The 24660-nt window shown below is 56.2% G+C and overlaps 1 protein-coding gene and 1 long non-coding RNA gene across 2 annotated transcripts in view; both read left to right on the top strand.

Moving 5' to 3' along the window:
• LOC135405841 (zinc finger protein 239-like) overlaps positions 1-24660 on the top strand; it is a 264939-nt gene that overhangs the window by 20977 nt on the left and 219302 nt on the right. The window lies entirely within an intron of this gene.
• Positions 11720-12878, top strand: LOC135405754 (uncharacterized). The gene is made up of 3 exons (XR_010426002.1): positions 11720-11866; positions 11985-12005; positions 12731-12878. It is a non-coding gene; the product is annotated as an uncharacterized LOC135405754 (long non-coding RNA).

Genomic DNA, 24660 nt, shown 5'->3' with positions numbered 1-24660 from the left:
GTCCCCAGCCCCCTGTGGTTGAGAAGGTGCTGGGTCCTGTTGGTGAGAAAGGCGTGGCTGCATCCCTGGATGTCTGAGGTGAGCAGTGCCTGCAGGGAGAGGGGTCAGGACAAGGCCCCTCTCATGTTGCAGTGGACTTTGGGGGTGACATTTTGGGCTCTGTCTTTCAGGCCTGGTGGTGACACCCGTGCCCTGTCCCCCTCCAGCACCATGAAGAGATGATCATCCCTGGAAGAACCCCCTGCTTTCCCTCAGAGCCCAGGGGCATTTTCCCTGAATGATCAATAAATCCCTTCAGCAAAGCTACTCTGCTTGATCTTGTGTGTGTGTGTTCCCATCTCCATGTGTGTGTTCCCATCTCCATGTGTGTGTTCCCATCTCCATGTGTGTGTTCCCATCTCTATTTGTGTGTTCCCATCTCCATGTGTGTGTTCCCATCTCCATGGGTGTGTTCCCATCTCCATGTGTGTGTTCCCATCTCCATGGGTGTGTTCCCATCTCCATGGGTGTGTTCCCATAGAATCACCACTTCCCTGGGCAGCCCATTCCAATGGCTGATTACCCTCTTTGTAAAGAAATTCTTTCTAATATCCAACCTAAACCTCCCCTGGCACAGCTTAAGACCATGCCCTCTTGTCTTGCTGATGGTTGCCTGGGAAAAGAGACCAACCTCCACCTGGCTACAACCTCCTGTCAGGGAGTTGCAGAGAGTGAGGAGGTCTCCCGTGAGCCTCCTCTTCTCCAGGCTGAACAGCTCCAGCTCCCTCAGCCTCTCCTCATAGGACTTGTGCTTGAGTCCCTATCCCAGCCTTGTTGCTCTCCTCTGGACCTGCTCCAGGACCTCAATATCCTCCTGATCTGAGGAGCCCAGAACTGGACACAGCACTCCAGGGGTGGCCTTACCAGCGCTGAGTCCAGGGGAAGAATCACTTCCTTGGACCTGCTGGCCACACTGTTCCTGAGCCAGGCCAGGATGCCATTGGCCTTCTTGGCCACCTGGGCACGCTCTGGCTCATGTTCAGCTTCCTGTCAATCCAAACCTCCAGGTCCCTTCCTGCCTGGCTGCTCTCCAGCCACTCTGTCCCAGCGTGGAGCTGCAGGGGGTTGTTGTGGCCAAAGGGCAGGACCCGGCCCTTGGCCTGGTTGAACCTCATCCCGTTGGAATGAGCCCAACTCTCCAACCTATCCAGGTCCCTCTGCAGAGCCCTCCTGCCTTCCAGCTGATGGACACTCCCCCCCAGCTTGGTGTCATCTGCAAACTTGCTGATGATGGACTCAATCCCCTCATCTCATCATGACCAGTCTTCACAAATGAAGATTTGGGAAAGGTCTCCACCCACATTTGTTACAAGCGCGCTGGTGTTACAGGGCTTTGCAAATGCGGGTAAGGCCTTCGAGCCTGAGCAATGGATATTTTAGGTGAGACACAGTGTGCACTGAACTGAGCCCACCCTTTAATCCTGAGGTTCATCTGCCGGGGCCGAGCGAGCTTGGACGGTGGCAGCGAGGTGCTCAGGACGTAGGTTTGTTCAGAGTGACCTTCTCTTAGATGGATGACCAGGTCGAGAGCAAAACGGCCTCAGAGCTTTTTCCAACACACACACCCCTTGCCTCCGTTAAGGCAGAAAGTGAAGTGCCACTTTCTGTTGATGGAAGGGTATGGACAGATTGCTCCAGGATCAATATGATCAGGCAAATGTCGGATTTATTAGGAGAAAGACAGATTATATAGTGCTCATGACGCTCAGCTTCTTGTTCACACAACATTGGTTACATAAGGAAAACATGCTCTGCTGTTCCCTGCTAATTGGACCACAACAGGTGGTCATAGGAGATGAGAAAACTTTATTCACCTCCCAAAAACTCCTCCCTGGCATCTTGGCACAAGACCTGCAGCCATAATAGTGGCCCACCATTTTTTACTATCTGCACCCAGCCATGCCAGGGGAGAAATCACAGAAATGCAACAGAAACTGTTCACACAATTTCTGACCTACGACACTTTCCAAGGAGAGGAGGGGAGAAAAAAACCCCTCACGCCCCCCCCCAGCCCCAGGGAGAGCTGTCAGGCTGGAATGTAGTTCTGCCAGCCAGCTCCTTTGGGTAGGTAATCACCCAAGGCAGAAAACTGTCCTCCCCATTCAACATCCCTCCCCCACAGGCAGCAGGGGAAAAAAAATTCCCGTTCAGTTTTTTAGAACAAGTAAACCCGTGACACTGGGGAACAAATCCCTCAATTGATTTCCCCCATCTCTACACTGTCATCTCCTTTGAACACCAGGCTGGGCAGGGATTCTTACTGTCATTGGATCTCTGTGGACACAAACGGAGCTGTCCTTGGGGGCTGAATGACTGCAAGGCTCATAAGTTAACACAGCAGTGAGGACTTGTGCTCCACATGCCAGCAGCTGTGCCACAGGGAACTGTGTTACTGGTAAATTTCCTTGAATCTGGCCCAGTGCTACAGACAGAGCCCATTCATCCTGGGTTTGCACCTACTAATTTTCTTCTCATTGAAACCCCCTTTCCATACTTGTTGGGTTTAACAGCCTTTGCAACACCTTGCAAAGCACAGTGACACAAAAGAGCTGGTTAATATTCAAGGATCACTTCTATCGAGCTCAAGAGAGTTTCATCCCAAAAAGCAGAAAGTCAGGCAAAAATTCCAGGAGGTCTGCATGGATGGCTTGACAAGGAGCTTCTTGTTCAAACACAAAAAGGAAGCTTACAGAGAGTGGATGCAAAGAAAGAAAACAGAAATGTTATCTGGGCATGCAGGGATGAAGTTGGTAAAGCCAAAGCCCAAATGGAACTGAATCAGGCCAGTGATGTCAGAGACAACAGGAAGGACTTCTTTATGTCTGTAGGTGACAAAAGGAAAAGCAGGGAAAATGTGGGCCCATCCCTCAACAAGATGGGGCAGCTTGTTCCACAGGACAGGAAAAAAGCAGAAATACTGAATGTCTTCTTTGCCTACGTCTTTCCTGGCTTTTCCCAACCTTCAAGGATTGGGACAACTGACTCTAGGAAACCCTGTTCTAAAACAGGCCTTGGACTAGAGCACCTTAGTCTTTCCGTGATTCTGTGCAGAGGGTGAGCAGTAGTGTGAGAAAAATCTCATTTATTAAATTTAGATAAATGGCAAAAGTTTGCAAAACAAAATGAATGAAACGAAAAGGAAAAATTAATTACAACACATGTTGGGTGTCCTAGGCATGCAGGATTCCCAGGAACACACCTCCAATTCAAAAGTCCCGCTTTTTAAACATTCTTAAGGTTCAACCCTGATTATGTCATAGAAGAGGTGTTCCCCTCCCCCTGGTTGGCTGTGTCGTGCTGGGAGGTGGAGTGTCCAGCAGCACGGCGGCTTCCAGGACCAGCCATGCAGTATAAGGGGTTTCCTTACCAATATTCATTTTACAGTTCCCTATTCCCGTCCCCATGTTTCCCTGACACCGATTCCAGGCTGAATCTGGCGTCTTACAACTCCATGATATGCCTTATAGGTTAGTAAAGAAAAACTCCTACGTTAGTGATTTGTTTAATTCATTTGCTTGTAATAAAACCGATTTTTTATTTCCCACACTGTCCCTCCCAGAGCCCAGGGAAGGACTGAGGGGCCTTGGCTGATTGTCCCTGACCCTCCCCTGCCCCGACACCAAGCTGTGCTCCTTGGGGACGGTGCTTGGACAGCCCCAGTCAGACCCTGTTTCCCGCTGTGCCCCCAAACCACCGGGTGCCCCAGGGGACGTGGGAACACACATGGACACGGGAAGGCACCCGTGGATGTGGGAACACACACACCCAGACAGACACAGAGCATTTGTTTTGCTGCAGGGGTTTATTGATTCTTGCAGGGAAATTGCCAGGGCACCCAGGGGATCAGGGGGGTCCTCCAGGGATGATCATCTACCCATGCCGCTGGAGGGGCCAGGACACGGGTGTCACCACCACTTCCAGTCCTGAAAGACAGAGCCCCAAACGTCACCCCCGGTGTCCACAGGGACATGGCAGGGGCCTTGTCCCCACCCCGTCTGTCTGCAGGGAGCTGGGGCAGGAGAAGGGAATTGGATGCTGAGATCCATGTGGCCCCAGAGCCCCTGAGCCCGGGATGCTCTGACACCTCCCCGAGCCCCTCCCTGCCCTCCCGGTGAGCCTGGGGGTCTGCAGAGCCCCCAGTGCAAGGCAAGGCTTGGGGGCAGCTCTGTCCAGCTGCCCCGGGACACGGAGCAGGGACAGCCCCCTGTGTGTCCCTCTGCTGTGCCCAAGCTCTGCCCACTGCAGAGGGCTCAGGGACCCCCCAGGGCCCTGCCAGGCTCCTTTGGGGGGCTGAGGAGCCTCCCATATTTCTCACCTGGACATGCAGAGAGGCAGCCAAGCGTCACTGGCGCATCAGCTCCACCTGGTCAGCCACGGGGGGCTGGGGACAAAGGCAGGGTTAGAGACACACTGGGGTAAACTGGGACACACTGGGATGTACTGGGGCACACTGGGCTGGACTGGGACACACTGGGATGCAAGGGAGGGTCATGGCCATGAGAGGGGAGGGTCTGGGCCCAGCAGAACTCAGGGTACCCACCTCAGACCTCTTCACTCGATGGACATCCATGCCTCCCTGAAGAGAGAGTGTGAGGTGTCACTGGTCACTGGGGTGTCCCCAGGCCCAGGAGGGATGGGGGGACTCCATTTCCCCCCATTTCCCACACTGGGGACATCCCAGCTCCAGGACTTACCCCAAGACATCCACCTGTTTCTATTCCCCCGATTGACTGGGGAAGGAGAGCAAAGGTTTAAACAGGATTAGCCCCTGTGGGGCTGGGGGAGGGACACGGGTGTCCCCAGACCCCCCAGCCCATGGTTGGTTTCTCGTCAGAGGAGGAAAATCCCTTCTGCTTCCCCCAGCCCCACTGCACCCAGTTTCCCCCGGGATCCCTGTTCCTGCAGGGCCCAGGGTGGGGATGGAGACAAGGAGAGCCAGGGGAATTCAGGGCCTGCAGGAGGGTGGGGGGGAGGAGGAGGGGACCCAAAGATGTGAAGTGGGGGGAATTGGGGATCCCAGAGGATGAGCATTGGGGTGTGGAAGGGATGGGACTGTGGGGGATGCGGGTGAGGAGGAAGGGATTGCAGTGGAGGGGACCCAGGGAATGAAGCAGGGCAGGGGTGGGGGCAAGAGAAATGGGGAAGGGGAGAAAACTGGAAGGGACTGGGACTGTCTTTGGGACTGAGGGGTCAAGGAAGGGGATTTCTGGACACGAGTGTCATGGGAAATGGGAAAGGGAAAGGATTAGAGGAGAAAGAGGGGAAGAAATGGTGTGGGAATGATGCCCTGTGTGTGTGTGGTGGGGTGGACTGGGGTGTGTGGGAATAGAGTGGGGGCCCTGAGGAAGGGCCTCCCCGGTGCACCCTGGGGTGGACTGGGGAGCACTGGGATGGCCTGGAGGGTGGTGGCCACCAGAGGGGAGGGTCTGGGCCCAGCACAAGCCCTGGTACTCACGCCGATGATGGCTCCCTGTAGAGAGACAAGGAGACGTCACTGGTCACTGGGGTGTCCCCAGTGCCAGGAAGGGATGGGGGGCCCAAAGTGCCCCCCACTTCCCACACTGGGTGCCCCCCAACTCCTGGACTTACCCCCCCGCAGGCATCGCCGCTGGCCTCAATGGGCTGCAGGAGGAGAGCAAAGGCTTGGTTGGGGTTGGCCTTGTGGGGCTGGGGGGGACACGGGTGTCCCCACCCCCTCCAGCCCCGGCTGCCCCCCGGGCTGAGCGGGGCTCTTTGGGATTGCGGCTCCCAGGCAAGTTGGGGACACCAGTGCAGGGGGAAAGGCAAGGCATTGAGGGCAGAGCCTGGAGGAAAGGCCCTGGGAAGGGGCCATGGCAGGGCATTTCCCAGTTGGTGCCAGTTCAGCCTGGCCAGGCCTTGTCCCACTGGAGCCCAGGGTGGGGCTTGGGCCTGTTTGTCCTCCTTGGACTCCAGTGCGGTTTGGCCCAGTTCCACCCAGTTTGGGTTGGGCCTTTGCCTTGGCTGGGAAAGAGAGGAGATGGTGGGGAGATGCCCCAGGAGACCAAGAGGATGGGATGGGGAGGCCCAAAAGGGTGGGATTTGGGGTCAGAAAGAGCAGGAAGTGTTGGGACTGTGCCAGGACGGAGCCGGGTGCAAGCATCCCGTGAGGAAGCGGAGCTGCAGCAGCAGGAGCTGAATTGTGGGGAGGGGAAGGAGAGAGGGAATTGTGGGTGGAATAAAGTGGCCTGGCCGGGGGCTGGGGGTGCTGGGGAGTGCTGGGGGAGCCCCTGGATTGGGAAGGGGCCCATCCCTGAGCCCATGGCCGTGGCATGGGGGCCTCACCTTGGCATCTGCCGGGGGGCTCAGCAGGATGGTGAAGAGCAGGGCCACGCTGAGCACAGCGACCTTCATCTTCCTCTGGGCCTGGGCAGCGCTGGCTGAGGCTGCACAAGGGCAGGAGCACATTTATCCCTGCCGGGACTCCTCCCTGCCCCCTCCCCGAGAGCCCCCGGGGCAAAGCCCAGCTGGGCACAGCCCCCAGCCCTGGCCACAAGCCCAGCCCTGGCACAGAGTCCATCCCGCCTGCGGCACCCATCCAGCCACCTTCCCCGGCATCCCTCCAGCTTCCTGCACGGGGCAGCTGCCCCTGGAAGGGCCCAGGCCCCTGGGGGTGCCAAGGGGGTGGGCAGAGAGCTGAAAGCAGCTGCATACCCTGTGGGGACAATCCCACACAACACAATCCATCCTCCAATGGCCCCCAAAGCCTGATCCACCCATGTCCTCCTGCCCATCCCTTCCAGAGCTTTCCCTCTGGGACACCCCAGAGCTCAGCCCAAACTAAAACCCGGCGTGTCTGAGCACAATTGTCCCTGTTCCCACTCCAGCTCTTTGACTGAACCTGGGGCTGGCACTGCCCCCCTTCTTGGGGCACCAGGACCCCGGGATCAGGGAAACAGGGAGCTGGGAGATAAAGGGGCTGACGGGCAATGGGCACAGCCGGGTGACTGGGATCTCCAGTGTGGGCAGGTACTGGGGAGCACTGGGCAATGCTGGCCCTGGCACACACGGGCTGGGCCCAGGGAAGTGCTGGGGTGGTGGCAGTGCCCGGCTCCAGCCCATTTGCGGGCACTGCAGCCCCCAAGTGGTGCAGGCCCAGCCACGGCCTCCCCGAGCAGAGCCCAGAGGGGCAGATGCCCTTTGCTGGCCCTGCCCCTGTCCCAGCTGGGCACACCGTGTCCTCCCGCATCAGCCGGGCCCCGCTCTGCTCAGCTGGCCCAGGCAGGGGGGGCCAGGCACTGGCAGCCCAGCAGGGTTCTGGCTCCACACTGGGCTGGCCCTGGCACACAGCTGCCCCAGTGCCCCTGTCCCCAGGGATGGCCCTGCCCTGCCCTGGGCCCAGCGCTGGCCCTCAGCAGGATGGCACCTTCCCGCCCCACTCTCCCTCCCTCCCCACCCGCCTCACAGGCCCCTCTGGGCTGGGACCCCCGTGGGCACAGATCAAGGACAGGCACTGAGCGGGGGCTCCCGGCACCTGCCACGGCCTCAATTCTCCACTCACCTTTGACCACAGTTCTGCAACACCTTCCATCCTTACGGGCCCCTGACCAGACACAAGATACCATTGTGGGGCAGCTGGGAAAACATCTCAGCTCAATGACTTGACTATTTGCCTTGCATTTTCCCCAGGAGCCGGCAGTGACCTGGAAGATTTTCCTTTTGCCCTTTTCTGCTTCGTGCCTCGTTTGTTGGATAATTGAGGAATGTTGACTGAGGAGGGGCCCAGGGGAGGTGAAACCACTCAAGAAGGAGGCAGTTACAGCCCCTCACCACCAATGATCCCACTGTGGACCATCCAAATTGTGGGAGCAGCAGCTCATTGGAAGAGGGAAATGTCCCCAGTTTGGTGTTTGAGAGAGAGATGGACAAGAGACGTGAGCAGGGTGCCTGAGGTGCAGCTGATCCCCCCTGGACTGTCTCCTTCCTTCCCCCTGAGCAGGGCTGGGAGCACCTGGGGAAATTACTCTTGTTCCTGCAGTCCCTCCTGTGGGACATCACATCCTCCTCTTTGACATCACATCCTCCTCTGTGACATCACATCCATCATATGACATCACATCTCTCCTCTGTCATCATATCCTTCCCTGTGACATCACATCCTCCTCTGTGATATCACATCCTTTTTCTGTTACATCACGTCCTCCTCTGTGACATCACAGCTTTTCTATGACGTCCCATCAATCATATGACATCACATCTCACCTGTGACATCACATCTTTCCTCTGTGTCATCAAATCTCTACTATGACATCACATCTCCCCTGTGATATCACATCCATCATATGACATCACATCACACCTATGACATCATATCTCTCCAGTGACATCGCATCCACATTATGAGGTTGGACAAGACCAAGGTGGTGCAGCCGGGTCAGGGCAACCCCCGGGATCGGTGCAGGCTGGGGGAGGAAGGGATGGAAGTCCCTGCTGGGAGAGGGCTCTGGGGGTGCTGGTGGGTGACAAATGGGACACGAGCCAGCCCGGAAACCCCCCGTGTGCGGGGCTCATCCCGGGGGCAGGGGAGGAGGGGAATGTGCCCCTCTGCTGCCCTCAGGTGAGACCCCACCTGCAGTGCTGCCTCCAGCTCGGGGGGCCCAGATCAGGAGGAATGGACCTGTTGCAGTGGATCCAGAGGAGGCCACAAAGATGCTCGGAGGGCTGGAGCCCCTCTGCTCTGGGGACAGGCTGGGACAATTGGGATTGTCCATGCAGGAGAAGAGAAGGCACCAGAGAGGCCTTAGAACCCCTTCCAGTGCCTCGAGGGGCTCCCAGAGAGGTGCAGAGGGATTTTGGACAAGGACCTGTGGTGATGGGAGAAGGGGGAATGTCTTCCCACTGACAGAGGGCAGGTTTGGGGGATATTGGGAAAAAAGTTTTCCCTGTGAGGGGGGAGGCCCTGGCACAGGTTGCCCTGAGAAGCTGTGGCTGCCCCATCCTTGGAAGTGTCCAAGGCCAGGATGGACGGGGCTTGGAGTAACCTGGGCTAGTGGAAGGTGTCCCTGCCCATGGCAGGGGGTGGCATGGGATGAGTTTAAGGTCCCTTCCCACCCAAACCAGTCCATGATTCCAGGATTCTGTGCTGAGAGAAGTCCCTGTTGTGGGCAGGGACTGTAAACCAGTCCATTATCCCAGTCAAAACCAGGACAACAGGACAGACACCTCCTGCTCAGTCTGGTCCTGTCCCCCATCGTGCAGCTACTGAGGGACTCTGGGAAGTCGAGGGCACCAGGAAATTGGGAAGGGAGATGTAAATGTGGGGAGAACAGGGCCCCCTTTTCTCCTCCCCTTTCCCTCTGGGAGTCACCACAACACCTCCCTGAGGGTCATGACCTGAGGAGAACGGCCAGACCCCAAATCCATTTGGAACCAGAGGGTGGGAAAAATCCCACAGCAGGGACTGCAGGAACAAGAGGAATTTCCCCAGGTGCTCCCAGCCCTGCTCAGGGGGAAGGAAGGAGACAGTCCAGGGGGGATCAGCTGCACCTCAGGCACCCTGCTCACGTCTCTCGTCCATCTCTCTCTCAAACACCAAACTGGGGACATTTCCCTCTTCCAATGAGCTGCTGCTCCCGCAGTTTGGATGGTCCAGAGTGGGATCATTGGTGGTGAGGGGCTGTAACTGCCTCCTTCTTGAGTGGCTTCACCTCCCCTGGGCCCCTCCTCAGTCAACGTTCCTCAATTATCCAACAAACGAGGCACGAAGCAGAAAAGGGCAAAAGGAAAATCTTCCAGGTCACTGCCGGCTCCTGGGGAAAATGCAAGGCAAACAGTCAAGTCATTGAGCTGAGATGTTTTCCCAGCTACCCCACAATGGTCTCTTGTGTCTGGTCAGGGGCCCGTAAGGATGGAAGGTGTTGCAGAACTGTGGTCAAAGGTGAGTGGAGAATTGAGGCTGTGGCAGGTGCCGGGAGCCCCCGCTCAGTGCCTGTCCTTGATCTGTGCCCACGGGGGTCCCAGCCCAGAGGGGCCTGTGAGGCGGGTGGGGAGGGAGGGAGAGTGGGGCGGGAAGGTGCCATCCTGCTGAGGGCCAGCGCTGGGCCCAGGGCAGGGCAGGGCCATCTCTGGGGACAGGGGCACTGGGGCAGCTGTGTGCCAGGGCCAGCCCAGTGTGGAGCCAGAGCCCTGCTGGGCTGCCAGTGCCTGGCCCCCCCTGCCTGGGCCAGCTGAGCAGAGCGGGGCCCGGCTGATGCGGGAGGACACGGTGTGCCCAGCTGGGACAGGGGCAGGGCCAGCAAAGGGCATCTGCCCCTCTGGGCTCTGCTCGGGGAGGCCGTGGCTGGGCCTGCACCACTTGGGGGCTGCAGTGCCTGCAAATGGGCTGGAGCCGGGCACTGCCACCACCCCAGCACTTCCCTGGGCCCAGCCCTTGTGTGCCAGGGCCAGCATTGCCCAGTGCTCCCCAGTGCCTGCCCACACTGGAGATCCCAGTCACCCGCCTGTGCCCATTGCCCATCAGCCCCTTTATCTCCCAGCTCCTTGTTTCCCTGATCCGGGGGTCCTGGTGCCCCAAGAAGGGGGGCAGTGTCAGCCCCGCGTTCAGCCAAGGGACTGAAGTGGGAACAGGGACAACTGTGCTCAGTCACGCCGGGTTTGAGTTTGGGCTGAGCTCTGGGGTGTCCCAGAGGGAAAGCTCTGGGAAGGGATGGGCAGGAGGACATGGGTGGATCAGGCTTTGGGGGCTGTTGGAGGATGGATTGTGTTGTGTGGGATTGTCCCCACAGGGTATGCAGCTGCTTTCAGCTCCCTGCCCACCCCCTTGGCACCCCCAGGTGCCTGGGCCCTTCCAGGGGCAGCTGCCCCGTGCAGGAAGCTGGAGGGATGCCGGGGAAGGTGGCTGGATGGGTGCCGCAGGCGGGATGGACTCTGTGCCAGGGCTGGGCTTGTGGCCAGGGCTGGGGGCTGTGCCCAGCCGGGCTTTGCCCCGGGGGCTCTCGGGGAGGGGGCAGGGAGGAGTCCTGGCAGGGATAAATGTGCTCCTGCCCTTGTGCAGCCTCAGCCCGCGCTGCCCAGGCCCAGAGGAAGATGAAGGTCGCTGTGCTCAGCGTGGCCCTGCTCTTCACCATCCTGCTGAGCCCCCCGGCAGATGCCAAGGTGAGGCCCCCATGCCACGGCCATGGGCTCAGGGATGGGCCCCTTCCCAATCCAGGGGCTCCCCCAGCACTCCCCAGCACGCCCAGCCCCCGGCCAGGCCACTTTCTTCTGGCCACAATTCCCTCTCTCCTTCCCCTCCCCACAATTCAGCTCCTGCTGCTGCAACTCCGCTTCCTCACGGGATGCTTGCACCCGGCTCCGTCCTGGCACAGTCCCAACGCTTCCTGCTCTTTCTGACCCCAAATCCCACCTTTTTGGGCCTCCCCATCCCATCCTCTTGGTCCCCTGGGGCATCTCCCCACCATCTCCTCTCTTTCCCAGCCAAGGCAAAGGCCCAACCCAAACTGGGTGGAACTGGGCCAAGCCCCACTGGAGTCCAAGGAGGACAAACAGGCCCAAGCTCCACCCCGGGGCTCCAGTGGGACAAGGCCTGGCCAGGCTGAACTGGCACCAACTGGGAAATGCTCTGCCATGGCCCCTTCCCAGGGCCTTTCCTCCAGGCTCTGCCCTCAATGCCTTGCCTTTCCCCCTGCACTGGTGTCCCCATCTTGCCTGGGAGCCACAATCCCAAAGAGCCCCGCTCAGCCCGGGGGGCAGCCGGGGCTGGAGGGGGTGGGGACACCCGTGTCCCCCCCAGCCCCACAAGGCCAACCCCAACCAAGCCTTTGCTCTCCTCCTGCAGCCCGTTCAGGCCGGCGGCGTCCAATGTGGGGAGGTAAGTCCGGGAGTTGGGGGGCACCCAGTGTGGGAAGTGGGGGGCACTTTGGGCCCCCATCCCTTCCTGGCCCTGGGGACACCCCAGTGACCAGTGACGTCTCCTTGTCTCTCTACAGGCAGGCGGGATCGGCGGCCCGGTGGGTACCAGGGCTTGTGCTGGGCCCAGACCCTCCCCTCTGGTGGCCACCACCCTCCAGGCCATCCCAGTGCTCCCCAGTCCACCCCAGTGTGCACCGGGGAGGCCCTTCCTCAGGGCCCCCACTCTATTCCCACACACCCCAGTCCACCCCACCACACACACACAGGCCATCATTCCCACACCATTTCTTCCCCTCCTTCTCCTCTAATCCTTCCCCTTTCCCATTGGCCACGACACTCGTGTCCAGAAATCCCCTTCCTTGACCCCTCAGTCCCAAAGCCCCTCCCAGTCCCTTCAAGTTTTCTCCCCTTCCCCATTTCTCCTGCCCCCACCCCTGCCCTGCTTCATTCCCTGGGTCCCCTCCACTGCAATCCCTTCCTCCTCACCCGCATCCCCCACAGTCCCATCCCTTCCACACCCCAATGTCCATCCTGTGGGATCCCCAATTCTCTCCACTTCACCCTCTTTGAGTCCCTTCCTCCTCCACCTCACCCTCCTGCAGGTCCTGAATTCCCCTGGCTCTCCTTGTCTCCATCCCCACCCTGGGCCCTGCAGGAACAGGGATCCTGGGGGAAACTGGGTGCAGAGGGGCTGGGGGAGCAGAAGGGATTTTCCCCCTCAGACCAGGGGCCAACCATGGGCTAGGGGGTCTGGGGACACCCGTGTCTCTCCCCCAGCCCCACAGGGGCCAATCCTGCTTTAACCTTTGCTCTCCTTCCCCAGCCAATCTCGGGACAAGGAGGAGGTGGATGTGTTGGGGTAAGTCCTGGAGCTGGGATGTCCCCAGTGTGGGAAATGGGGGGAAATGTAGTCCCCCCATCCCTCCTGGGCCTGGGGACACCCCAGTGACCAGTGACACCTCACACTCTCTCTCCAGGGAGGCATGGATGTCCATCGAGTGAAGAGGTCTGAGGTGGGTACCCTGAGTTCTGCTGGGCCCAGACTTTCCCCTCTCATGGTCACGATCCTCCCCGGCATCCCAGTGTGTCCCAGTCCACCCTAGTGTGCCCCAGTCCAGCCCAGTGTTCCCCAGTACATCCCAGTGTGTCCCAGTCCAGCCCAGTGTGTCCCAGTTCACCCCAGTGTGTCTCTAACCCGGCCTTTGTCCCCAGCCCCCCGTGGCTGACCAGGTGGAGCTGATGCGCCAGTGACGCTCGGCTGCCTCTCTGCATGTCCAGGTGAGAAATATGGGAGGCTCCTCAGCCCCCCAAAGGAGCCTGGCAGGGCCCTGGGGGGTCCCTGAGCCCTCTGCAGTGGGCAGAGCTTGGGCACAGCAGAGGGACACGCATGGGGCTGTCCCTGCTCCTTTTCCTGGGGCAGCTGGACAGAGCTGCCCCCAAGCCTTGCCTTGCACTGGGGGCTCTGCAGACCCCCAGGCTCACCGGGAGGGCAGGGAGGGGCTCGGGGAGGTGTCAGAGCATCCCGGGCTCAGGGGCTCTGGGGACCACATGGATCTCAGCATCCAATTCCCTTCTCCTGCCCCAGCTCCCTGCAGACAGATGGGGTGGGGACAAGGCCCCTGCCATGTCCCTGTGGACACCGGGGGTGACGTTTGGGGCTCTGTCTTTCAGGACTGGAAGTGGTGGTAACACCCGTGTCCTGGCCCCCTCCAGCGGCATGGGTAGATGATCATCCCTGGAGGACCCCCCTGATCCCCTGGGTGCCCTGGCAATTTCCCTGCAAGAATCAATAAACCCCTGCAGCAAAACAAATGCTCTGTGTCTGTCTGGGTGTGTGTGTTCCCACATCCACGGGTGCCTTCCCGTGTCCATGTGTGTTCCCACGTCCCCTGGGGCACCCGGTGGTTTGGGGGCACAGCAGGAAACAGGGTCTGGCTGGGGCTGTCCAAGCACCGTCCCCAAGGAGCACAGCTTGGTGTCGGGGGAGGGGAGGGTCAGGGACAATCAGCCAAGGCCCCTCAGTCCTTCCCTGGGCTCTGGGAGGGATGGGAAAGGGGATCAAAGGAGCCAGCGGGTGTCAAATGCCCCCAGGTCTGAAGGGCCAGGCTCGGGGCTGAAGGGATGGAGAGCAGTCCTGCATCCAAGGCCATGGGGATAGTGGGGGATGAAAAGCAGGATGGGAGCCAGCAATGGGAGCTCACAGCCCACAACCCCCCGTGTCCTGGGCTCATCCCACAGCGTGGGCAGCAGGGCAGGGGGGTTCTGCCCCTCTGCTCCGCTCAGCTGAGACCCCTCCTGCAGTGCTGCCTCCAGCTCTGGGCTCCTCTGGCTGTCTGCAACGCACCCGCCCGCAATGGCAATGGCTTGGGGAGATTCCCCTGCCAGCCCTGGCATCTCCTGCAGCTCCATGGGCTCCTCAGCACAGCAAAGACACGCACCTCTTGGGGCACTTCCAGAGGAGGCCACCAAGGGGACCCCAGGGCTGCAGCACCTCTCGCATGGAGACAGGCTGAGAGAGTGGGGGCTCTTCAGCCTGCAGAGGAAAAGGCTGTGGGGAGACCTCCTTGGGGCCTTCCAGTACTTCAAGGCAGCTTTTTAGAGACATGTGGGCAAAGGGTTCAGTAGGGCCTGTCACAGTAGGACAGGGGGAGAGTTAGACTAAAAGAGGGGAGGTTCAAACTAGAGAGAGGGAAGAAACATTTGATGATGAGAATGAAACACTGGAACACATTTGCAGGGAGGTGGTGGATGCCCCATCCCTGCAAACATTCAAGGCCAGGTTGGATGGGGCTCTGAGCAAGGTGATCTAGGAAAGATGTCTCTGCTCCCCCTCCAGGGGATCCCCCACCCTGTGCTCTTGACTACCGCAGTGATGGGCAGCTCTCAAAGGATGCAAGTGCCCAGAGAGCAGAGGGAACACACAGGACCTCTGTTAGCAGGGACATCTTCAGGTGAGATGAGAATAGTTTGGACCAACACGCTCAGGCTCTACAGTTTTTCACAGTACTTTTGGAAGTTCTGTGAAACAGTAGTTGCACACAATATTTGGGAGTCTGATAACCACGAGGTCCCACAGTGTCACAGGGTCCCCTTGGTGACAGGAGGTCATGAATGTCCCACGGACTTGTGGGGGTAGAGTTTTTGGAGGTGTTCTCTGAGCCAATCTTCCTTGAGCAAGGCAAGGTCTTCCTTCCAACATTCCTATAGCCTGGTCTCCCGGGCCAGAGATCCCTGAGGTCTGGTCTTGTCAGTGCAAAGGTGTTCAGTAACTCTGCCCTCTCTGCATCCTTGCCATGAGCAGAGCGGCTCAGGGGGCTCCTGGGGGTCTCTGCACACGAGATCCCCCTCACACTCTTAAGGGAACTTCCCAGGCTCACCATTCCCAGGACTCCCTGGCAGTCACTCTCCCACCAGCCCAGACTGGCACTGCTGACACTCAGGCCCCTTCCCAGCAGCAGCAGCTCCAGTGACCCGACGGGTCCCCTGTGACTCCTCACACCCCCCACTCTCACAGTCAGACCAGGTTTCCTCACTGCTTCCATTGCAGGTTTCCCATGGCAGAGTCTCATGTCTTAGAAACAATAAAACAATTTATTCCTTGTGAAGAAACACAGAAACAGCCCGAGCTGGTGCCTCAAGGAGGGACCCCCAACAAAAACCTCTATGAGTTTTTATCCCCTCACACTCCAAGCACACAAACTGCTCTTCCTGCTGAGCCCTGGGCTCCTGCCCTGTCTCCAAGTGTCCTCTCCCTTGGCTGCTCCAGGGTCAGCAGCTCACGGCCTTTGGTCTGAGGCCCCTCACCCAGAGCTCATCCCACAGCTCCAACTGCAGCTGCTCCCTGAGCCACCTGCACCCACGGGATTCCTCAACCCTGGGCACCACGAGGCTCCTGACAGTGTCCCAGGGTCCCTTTGGTTCGATGAACCCCCACAATGTCACAGGGTCCTTTGGGTTCCATGAGCCCCCACAGTGTCCCAGGGTCTCTTGGGTTCCATGAAGCCCTGTGGTGTCACAGGTTCCATGAGCCCCCACAGTGTCCCAGGGTCCCTTTGGTTCCATGAGGTTCCACAGTGTCCCAGGGCTCTAAACTGGACATGATGGGGGAGGGGCACAGGATCAGGCTTGTTCCGGGAAATCTGTGGGATAACATGAAAAACTTAGAGGGACAAGGTACCCGTGAGGGCCCCTCTGAGGTGACTCTGAGATGGAACAGCCACACTGGAGCACAGCTGATGTCTCACAGAGGTGAGCCAGGGACTCCTGGGGTAATGGAAGCCAACAGGGAACCATCAGAGAAATCCCCTTGTAGCAAAAGGAGGCTCAAGAGGGAACAAACACCTCGTTCAAGAAATTTCCCACTTTAGTCAGCTTGGTGCCAAGCTTGTTTTCACAGACAGTTACTGTCAGAGTTGATCATTACATCACTGAAACTTTAAGTTTTGCCAAACTAACCATGAGAAGCTTCAATGAAGAAATCCTGGGGGAACTAAAATCTGGACACATGGAATCCAGAATTTAGAGCCCTCCAAGGACATGTGAAGTAATCACAAGGTAAAGAAGAGACTAACAAAGACAATTCATCCTGTGCTGGAAACTTCCTGCCTGGTATAAGTAATAATAAGACTGTTCTTGCAAAACTTGTGCTACAGTCCTAATTGGTTTAGCAGTAGAGTAGAAAGTTACTGTTTATGCAGCCTTTGACCCCATTTTGAAGCAGCCTTTGACCCCCAGTTTGAAGCATCTGTATAGTTTGCTGAGGAACAAGAGAACCCAGCAGCTGCAAGGGATAGGGAAGCCCCTGCTTTGAAGTTTGGTGATCAACTCCCTTCATTTGTGGCCAGAATGGGACAGTTCATCGGGTTCCTGAGACTGTCCAGAGACAGGTGAGAGGGGAAGAAAGGGTAAGGAAATGTCATAATCTGGAAAGGAGTCCACAGGGAAAGACTGAGGAATCTCATCAGTGAGTAAATGTGGGAATGGGGGGAAGCAAAAGGAAAATGCCCAAGGGGGACAAAAGGTCGGTGCCCAAGAGGGGCAAAAATCCAGATAGGGAATGTGGCAAAAAGGGTGACAACTCTTATATTCCTCCAGATAGTCCCTGAGGTAAAACGTTGGAATTTTGTGGTGATGCGTGGTTCAAGCAAATTTCTTCCATAAAACTAGAGCATATGAAAGAAGGAGAAAACCAAAGCAAGAATAAATAGGAAATGAACTCAAAAGAGAGATTATAAGTCAGAATAACAATTTAATAAAATAATACAATAAGTACAATTATACAGACAAACAATTGGTTTTAACCCACAAACCCCAAATATATAACCCAGCACCTTGGGGCATGAACAGAGTGGTGTTCTTTGGGCCCCCTGAGTCCAAAGGAAAAGGTGAGGGGAAAACCTGTTGGTGAGAGTGCTGTTGCAGTCTGGTCAAGAGTGGTGATTGCAGTCCAGCTGAGGGTGGTGGTCTCAGGCTGGTTGAGAGCAATGAGCTGCAGTCTTCCTCTGGATCCCACGAGTGGTAAAAAAGGTTCCAAAACTCCAAGTTTATATATTCTCCAGTTCAGGCAGGAATGCTCAGTCCTTCCCTCAGAGCGGGGTATTCCATAAAAGGGTGTGAGGACAGGAACATATTCCTATCTCGCAGGCCTCTTAATGCCTAGTTTATAGTCTGAGGAGTCAGGCTCTGTGTGCAGATGGTGTAAATGCTCTATTGATAACAGTTTCTGGGAAATGGCATGGAAGGCTATAGAATACACAGTTTTGGGTTACACCCATCCAGTGATGAACTGGTCTCAGCTGTCCTAACTAGGACATCGGGACACTGCAGAAACTCCTGAAAACAGAGGAACCTGAGACTGTGCAGAACTTGAGGGCAGAAAGGAGCCATCGGGACACTGCAAAACCTCGTGGAATGAAGGGGCCACTGCTTCACATCTGGGTCTCATGGAATCAAAGGAAACCTGGGACACTGGGGAAACTCATGGAAGCAGGGAGACCCTGGGAATCGAGGGGCCATGGGGACACTGCAGGACCTTGTGGGGCCAAAGGAACCCTGGGCTGCTGCAGAACCTCACGGAGCTGGGAAGCTGCTGTGTGGGGCCCCCACGACGAGTGGCTGAGGCTGCTGAAGGAGAAGGGGAATGAAGCCAATTTGCAGAAGTGGAAGCCATGGGCAACGCCACTGAGCCCCCTTGCCACGGTCAGTTACCATGGCAACCATCGTACATTCCCATTGTGTGCTGGGTTAAAAGTAAACCGGAGGGAGAAATGAACCCACCCGAGGGATTACAAGTCAGACTTACAATTTACTGAGAAGATTACAATAAATACAGTGATACAGAGAAAACTGGTTTTAACCCCCAGAAATAGCTGTATAAGCCAGCAGCCTGGGACAAGAACAGAACAGTGCTGAGCACCACGTGGCCCCCCAGGGTGCAAAGGACAAGGGAAAGCTGTTGGTGCAGATGATGGTGGCAGTTGTGTTGAGGTAATGATGGCAGTCCTGTGGAGAGTGCCAGTCCCAGTCCTGTTGGAGTTCTGGTCCTCCTCTCCATCCCACGAGTGGTAGCAGAAGTGCCCAAAGCCCAAGAGTAAATGTGCTCAGGTTCAGGTGGGGATGTCCAGCACCTCCCCCAGGGCAGGGAGTTTCACAATGGGCGATTTAACTCTGTGAGTCCCGGGGTATTTTTAGAGTGTGTGATGGTCTGGGTGTTGCAGCTGCCTGTTCTGCCAGTCCAAGGTGGCCCATTGGCAGAGATGACCCCTCAGGCTGGGGGTGAAGGTGCTAATGCCTCCCCGAGGGGAGTTATCCCAACTGAGTCCTGGGTGTGAAGACAAAGGAACACTCCTTGCACAGTTCTTTCCCAGCCAGCTGGTCGGCTGAGGTGTCAGGTGGTCCCTGGGCAGCTGCTGCAACGGATCCATTGTTAAGAGTCCATCAGAAATGCCACAGAGGGTGTAGAATACACAGTTTTGGTTGTAGCCACACAGCGATAAACTGGTCCCGGTTCTTGCAACTAGGAGAGATTGCTAGGGTTGGTTACCATGGCAACAATCATGCACTCCCATTGCAATGGTCAGTTACCATGGCAACCATCAGACATTCTCATTGCTATGGTAAGTTACCATGGGAACCAGCACACATTCTCACTGCCACGGTCAGTTACCATGGCAACCATCATACATTCCCATTGCTGTGGTTGGTTACCATGGGAACCAGCACACATTTCCATTGCTACAAACAGTTACCATGGCAACCATCATACATTCCGGTGCTATGGTTGGTTACCATGGCAACCCTCATACAGTGCCATTGCTACAGTCAGTTGCCATGGCAAACAGCAGAGATTTTCATTGCTATGGTCCGTTATAATGGCAACCATCACACATTCCCATTGCTACAGCCGGTTACCATGGCAACCATCATACATTCCCATTGCTAGGTCAGTATCCTTGGCGACCATCATACATTCCATTGCTATGGTCGGTTACCATGGCAACCATCATGCTTCCCACTGCTTCACTTTTTTACCATGATAACCATCACACATTCCCATTGCCTCGGTCATTTACCATGGCAACCATCAGACAGTCCCATTGCTATGGCCGGTTACCATGGCAACCATCAGACATTCCCATTGCTAGGGTCGGTTACCATGGCAACCATCAGACATTCCCATTGCTATGGTCGGTTACCATGGCAACCATCAGACATTCCCATTGCTAGGGTCGGTTACCATGGCAACCATCACACATTCCCATTGCCATGGTCAGTCACCACAGTGTCCTGGTTAGGGAGCAGAGGGGGCAGTTTAGCACTTTGTGGGTGTCACCAAGTTATTTATCCTGTACCATCCGTGCCATCCCTAGGGCTGTGCTTCCAGCAGGAAAAGCCGGGGCTCTGCACCGCAACTGCTCCATCCTGCCCCGCTCTCTGCAGGGCAGGGACTGTCAGCATCACTCCTGTGCTCCCCGTCCTCTGCCCTGTTGCTCCCCCTCATGTTTTCCCTGGATTGGGACGATGGACCTTTGGTGCTGAAAGGGGAAACCACGACGGGCCGTGGTGCTGAACCAAAGCTCTGAGCAGGACGGGGCGGTTGGGGGGCAGCCTCAGCCCCCTCAGCCCTCGGGTTGGGAGGAGAAGAGAGGAGCCAGCGCGGGACTGAGCCCAGGGAGCGGCTGCGCCACACGGCCGGGACGACCCAGCTCCCGGGGTTTGGCTTGTCCTTGGTTCTCCTTGTTGTTGGGCTGAGGGGTTGGACACGTTACCCTTGGGAGCTCCCCCACGGCATTGCCTTTGTCCGGGGGCACCGCACGGACACGTCACTTGGGGAGCACCCAACATCTTCTCTGTGTGCCCGGTGGTGACCCCCTTTTGGGAGTGAAACACCTTCTCTTTCTGGATACTTTTGCTGCTGATATTGCTGTTGTGACTGTGCGTGTCTTATTCCATTGCTCTGTGCTTTTAGTGAATTGTTATCTCCACCCAGAGTCTCTGATTTTTTGTCCCTCCCTCACCAGAAGGGCCGTGGGAAAGGGAGTGACTTATGTGAATTTTAATTTCCTGATGGTGCTAAAACCACCACACCTGCCATGCACCAGGAAAGATGGAATGATGCAGTGGGTGCTGGGACCTGCCAACATTGGGAGGCACATTTAGCAAAGGTCACCTGGTCACTCAGCACTGGGGGATGTGCCAATCGGGCTGGCCCTGTCCAATCCAAGTTTTTATGTGCCATGGAAAGGGATAAAGTTCCTGTAGTGCACATTAAAAACATGCTGGGAAGACAGTCTGGGTTATTCCTGCTTCAGGCAAAGGGAAGTGCACCCGTGGGATTCACGTGTCTCAAGGACACGGATGCGCTTGGTGGGGAAGGAGGGAAAGATGGGAAATCCAGTGTGTGCCTTGAAGGGACTGGATTTTGGGTGAGAACAGCCAAGGAATTCAGTTGTGTTATGGTGGTAACTCTCTAACTCTGCATTCTCACTGCTGTGGCCGCTCTTTGCCGTGTCAGGGGTATTACAGTGAAAATCACTGAGAGAAATGAACAATGAGCTTGGAGGAGACCAGACAAGCACAGCGGTGATGGAACAAGAACTGGCTGCAAGAGGCAACAATCCCACAGTAGACAGCATTTTTCCTGCCCTGAAAGAGTATTTTGGCAGATGGAGCCTAAAATCCTGGACTAAATGAACTCAACAGACTTTCATAGACTAAGCAATGAGATCTGTGGGTTTCTATCAAATGATAGGAAAGGTGATGGTGGAATGTATTGGAAAGTGTGGGATCTGACATGGTGTAAATGGTGTGGAATAAGGGGTGGACACCAGCCTTGTCTTGGCTGTTCTTCCTAGTAGATAGAGTTAATCTTCCTATAGATTAACTACAGATTAATTCTGAGATAGAGTTAATTTTCTTCCTAAGTAGAGAGTTAATTTTCTTCCTAATACCTGGTGCAGGGCTGTGGTTTGGATTCCATGAGAGAACAACGTTGGTCACACACTGATGGTTTGGTTGTGCTTACCCTCATCAAGGACTTTCCAGCTTCCCGTGCTCTGCCGGGTGCACAAGAAGCTGGGAGGGAGCAGGGCCAGGACAGCCGACCTGGAATTCCAAAGGGATATTCCACACCACAGAACATCATTCCCAGTGGATACATGAGGAGGGGTTGTGCAGGAGGGGCAGATTACTGCTTGGGGTGTGGGGCACTGGGCAGTGTGTGTGAGCAATCATGCTGAGCATCACTTGTTCCTCTGGGGTTTTATTCCTCTTTCTCTTTCTTTGGTCTCCCTTTTCAATACAGTTATTATTACAGTTACTACACTTTTTATTATTTTCATACTTTACTTTGTTTCAGTTATTACATTTTTCTTAACCCATAGGTTTTGTTTTTTCTTGATTCTCCTCCCCCTGTCAGTGCAGGGGGAGGTCGTGGGACTGAGTGAGCAGTTCTGTGGCACTTGGCTGCTCACTGGGGTTAAACCACACAAAAAGGGAATGCACAGGAGTGGAGACCCTGCTGGGATGTGCTTTTGATATGGTTTGAAGCTGGCTCCCTGCCAAGTCTCCAAACCTTACCATCAGAAGTCCCCCCGCCCCCCCCCCCAAAACCTCAGGGAGAAGAGGGAGAAAAAAAAACTAAGAAACAAGAGAGAGACAACCAAAGTGAGATATATAAATATATTTACACTTATACACAATTAAAATATACAATTTCACAAGGGAAAGGGAAGGGGGAAGGGAAAAAAGGAACAAAACTAAAATAAAATATATAGATATCCCAATTAGTGACACAATATCTAAAAACTAAAAGAGTTAGCAAAGAAAATAGCTCACTACTCTCCTGGGACAACCAAGAGTCGCTCCGGAACGATCGCCGGCAACCTCCGTCTCCCAAGGTCGGCAAGGCCCAACCAGGCCTCGCTCCCCAACACGGCAGAGCCGACAGCAGGGAACCTGCACCTCCAAAGCTGGAAGGAAAGAGCCAAGGCCTCTCCTCCTTTCTTCTTATAGTCTGGCTTACGTAAAAATCTTAGGGAATACTGGGTAAATCTGGACCCTTCCTTGGTTACAAACTGGTCACCAAGGAAGGCCCAGCCCAAACCACCACAGCTTTGTATTCAGGAACTGCCCAGCACCAGCTGGATAGAGAAGGGCCAGACCTTCTGTCCCTGCAGGGCTGGGATTCACTCCCTGCCCCAAAGGCCCCCAATGTGTCTGAGAAGCCCTGGGTGGTGCCTGTCCCACAACTGCTGGGAATGGGGACGGGGTCCCTGCACAGGCCCTGTGCTGTCCAGGGCAGCTGCTGCACTTGTGCTGCAGAGCCCTGGCACCTCCCCTGGCACTACAGGCCCCTCTTTGGGTACTAAATTCAGGTTCAGCTGCCCTGAATTATGTTCAGCAAGGAAGGGATGTCCAGGAGACAACTGCCATTGTACTCTAAGGATGTGTAGAAAATACCCTGATAAAGAACAGGAGAGAGACCTCCCTCCCTGCATTTGGTCAGCTGAGCACCTCTGTGGGCTGCCCTGGACAGGAGGAGCAGTGACAGGTTCCCCTGTCCTACATGTGGGCACCTTCTGCCACTGAAGTTGGCCAAAGCAATGTCCCAGCAGCCTCCAAGAAGATCCCACAGCTGCTGCCCTGTGCCTAGGAACTGCTCCATTGGAGCCTGCAGTTCCCAGCAGGAATCTTGGTCACCTCTGGCCCCTCAGAAGTGACCAGGGCTTTGTGTCCCAACGGGTCACTCCTGGCTTTGGTCTTCATTCATTCCCATGGGATCTGGGACAAGGAGTCTAAGACGGTTTAAATAATTGCATGATCCAGTTTGTGAGTACAAAGCTGAATCCTTTGTTTGACACAACTCTAGCTATATATAGGGTTCAGGGAAGGGGGGACACACATTGTATTCACATTTGAGGTTGAGGGTCCAGGAAGCGCAGGGAGATATTTTTCTTCAAACAGATAAACAGCTATTTCTTTATCACAATTACAACAGGAGATGGGGTAAACAAGGTGGTAAAAGGATTTTCATGGAGACAGCAAGTCTGCTTAATTAAAAGATAGTATAAAAATATCAGGTGGTATATGTAAAGAAGCTTTCCTTGTCTGTCTTTAAATTCCATGGTTTCTGGCTAAGATAATTTCTTATCTCTGCAGTGTCATCTGCCCCAACAGGAGTCACCTGCAGGTGCCTGTTTTGGGCCCCCTGAACTGGGGCAGGAGGAATCCCACCCCATGGGGGCTGTGGAGGGAGCTGAGTGTCCTTCTGGCCCCAGGTCTGCAGAGCCACAAGGAGACACCGCTGTTGACTCAGCTGAGTCCCTTCCCTCAGTGCAGCTGAAGGAGATCCCTCCTGGGCACTGTCTGGGTTTCCTGTCTAATGATGGGACATGAAAAGGGGACTCTTGAACTTAACTCAGTGTCTGTTTGGAGAAATGACCCTGCTGAAAGAAGTGTCTGTGCCCAGCTGAGAGAAGGAACATCATTATTTCCTTCAGCTGTGTCCCAGCAGAGTCCCCTGGAGCCCCAGGGACACTTGGAGGGATCCCTGAAGGGCAGAGAAAGGGCTGCCTGGGGCTGTTGCTGTGCTGCTGAGCTGGGCCAGGCTCCTGGCACACAGGGAGCTCCTGGCAAGCTCTGCCCAGGAGCAGCTCCTCTGCACAGCCCAGCAGGGCTGAGGGCACTGCCTGCAGCACCCAGGGCACAGGAGAGAAGGCAGAGAGATGAGAGGCAGCCTGGGCTGGGAGGTGACTGAGCTCTCACTGTGGGAGAAACCTTCACGGGATTTGAATGAATATTTCTCTGGCTGCAGGAAAGTTCAACTTCCCTTCCTGAAGGCATCTCCTAAAGCTGCCACATCCCACAGCTTCTAGGATCTTTCAGCAGGACTCTCCCAGTTGCTGCAGTGCAGGGGAAGTGGCCATATGGCAGAGCAGGGCAGGAGCTGCAAGCAGCAAGGGCAGAGAGGAGAAGGGAGCAGGAGGTTCAAGAGATCCTGGGGTGGGAGGACAGGGCAGAGCTGCTCAGGGGAGGAACCTTCCCAGCCCTTTGCCAGGGTCAGGCTCTGGCTGCAGAGCAGTGCAGGTGAGTTCCTGCAAGTGCCTCTCCCAGCTGCCAAATGCCAGCAGTGGCAGGAGCTGCCAGGATGGCTCTGCTGGATTTGCTGGGGTGCAGCAGGAGAAGCTGCTGCAGAGCAGGACTTGCTGCTGCCCCCTCAGAGGCCCAGGGCCAGAAGGTTCCCTGAGGCAGGGC

The sequence above is a fragment of the Pseudopipra pipra genome, chromosome W (genome assembly GCF_036250125.1).
Source record: "Pseudopipra pipra isolate bDixPip1 chromosome W, bDixPip1.hap1, whole genome shotgun sequence".
Taxonomy (NCBI): Eukaryota; Metazoa; Chordata; class Aves; order Passeriformes; family Pipridae; genus Pseudopipra; species Pseudopipra pipra.
This window is presented reverse-complemented; position numbering and strand designations above follow the sequence as displayed.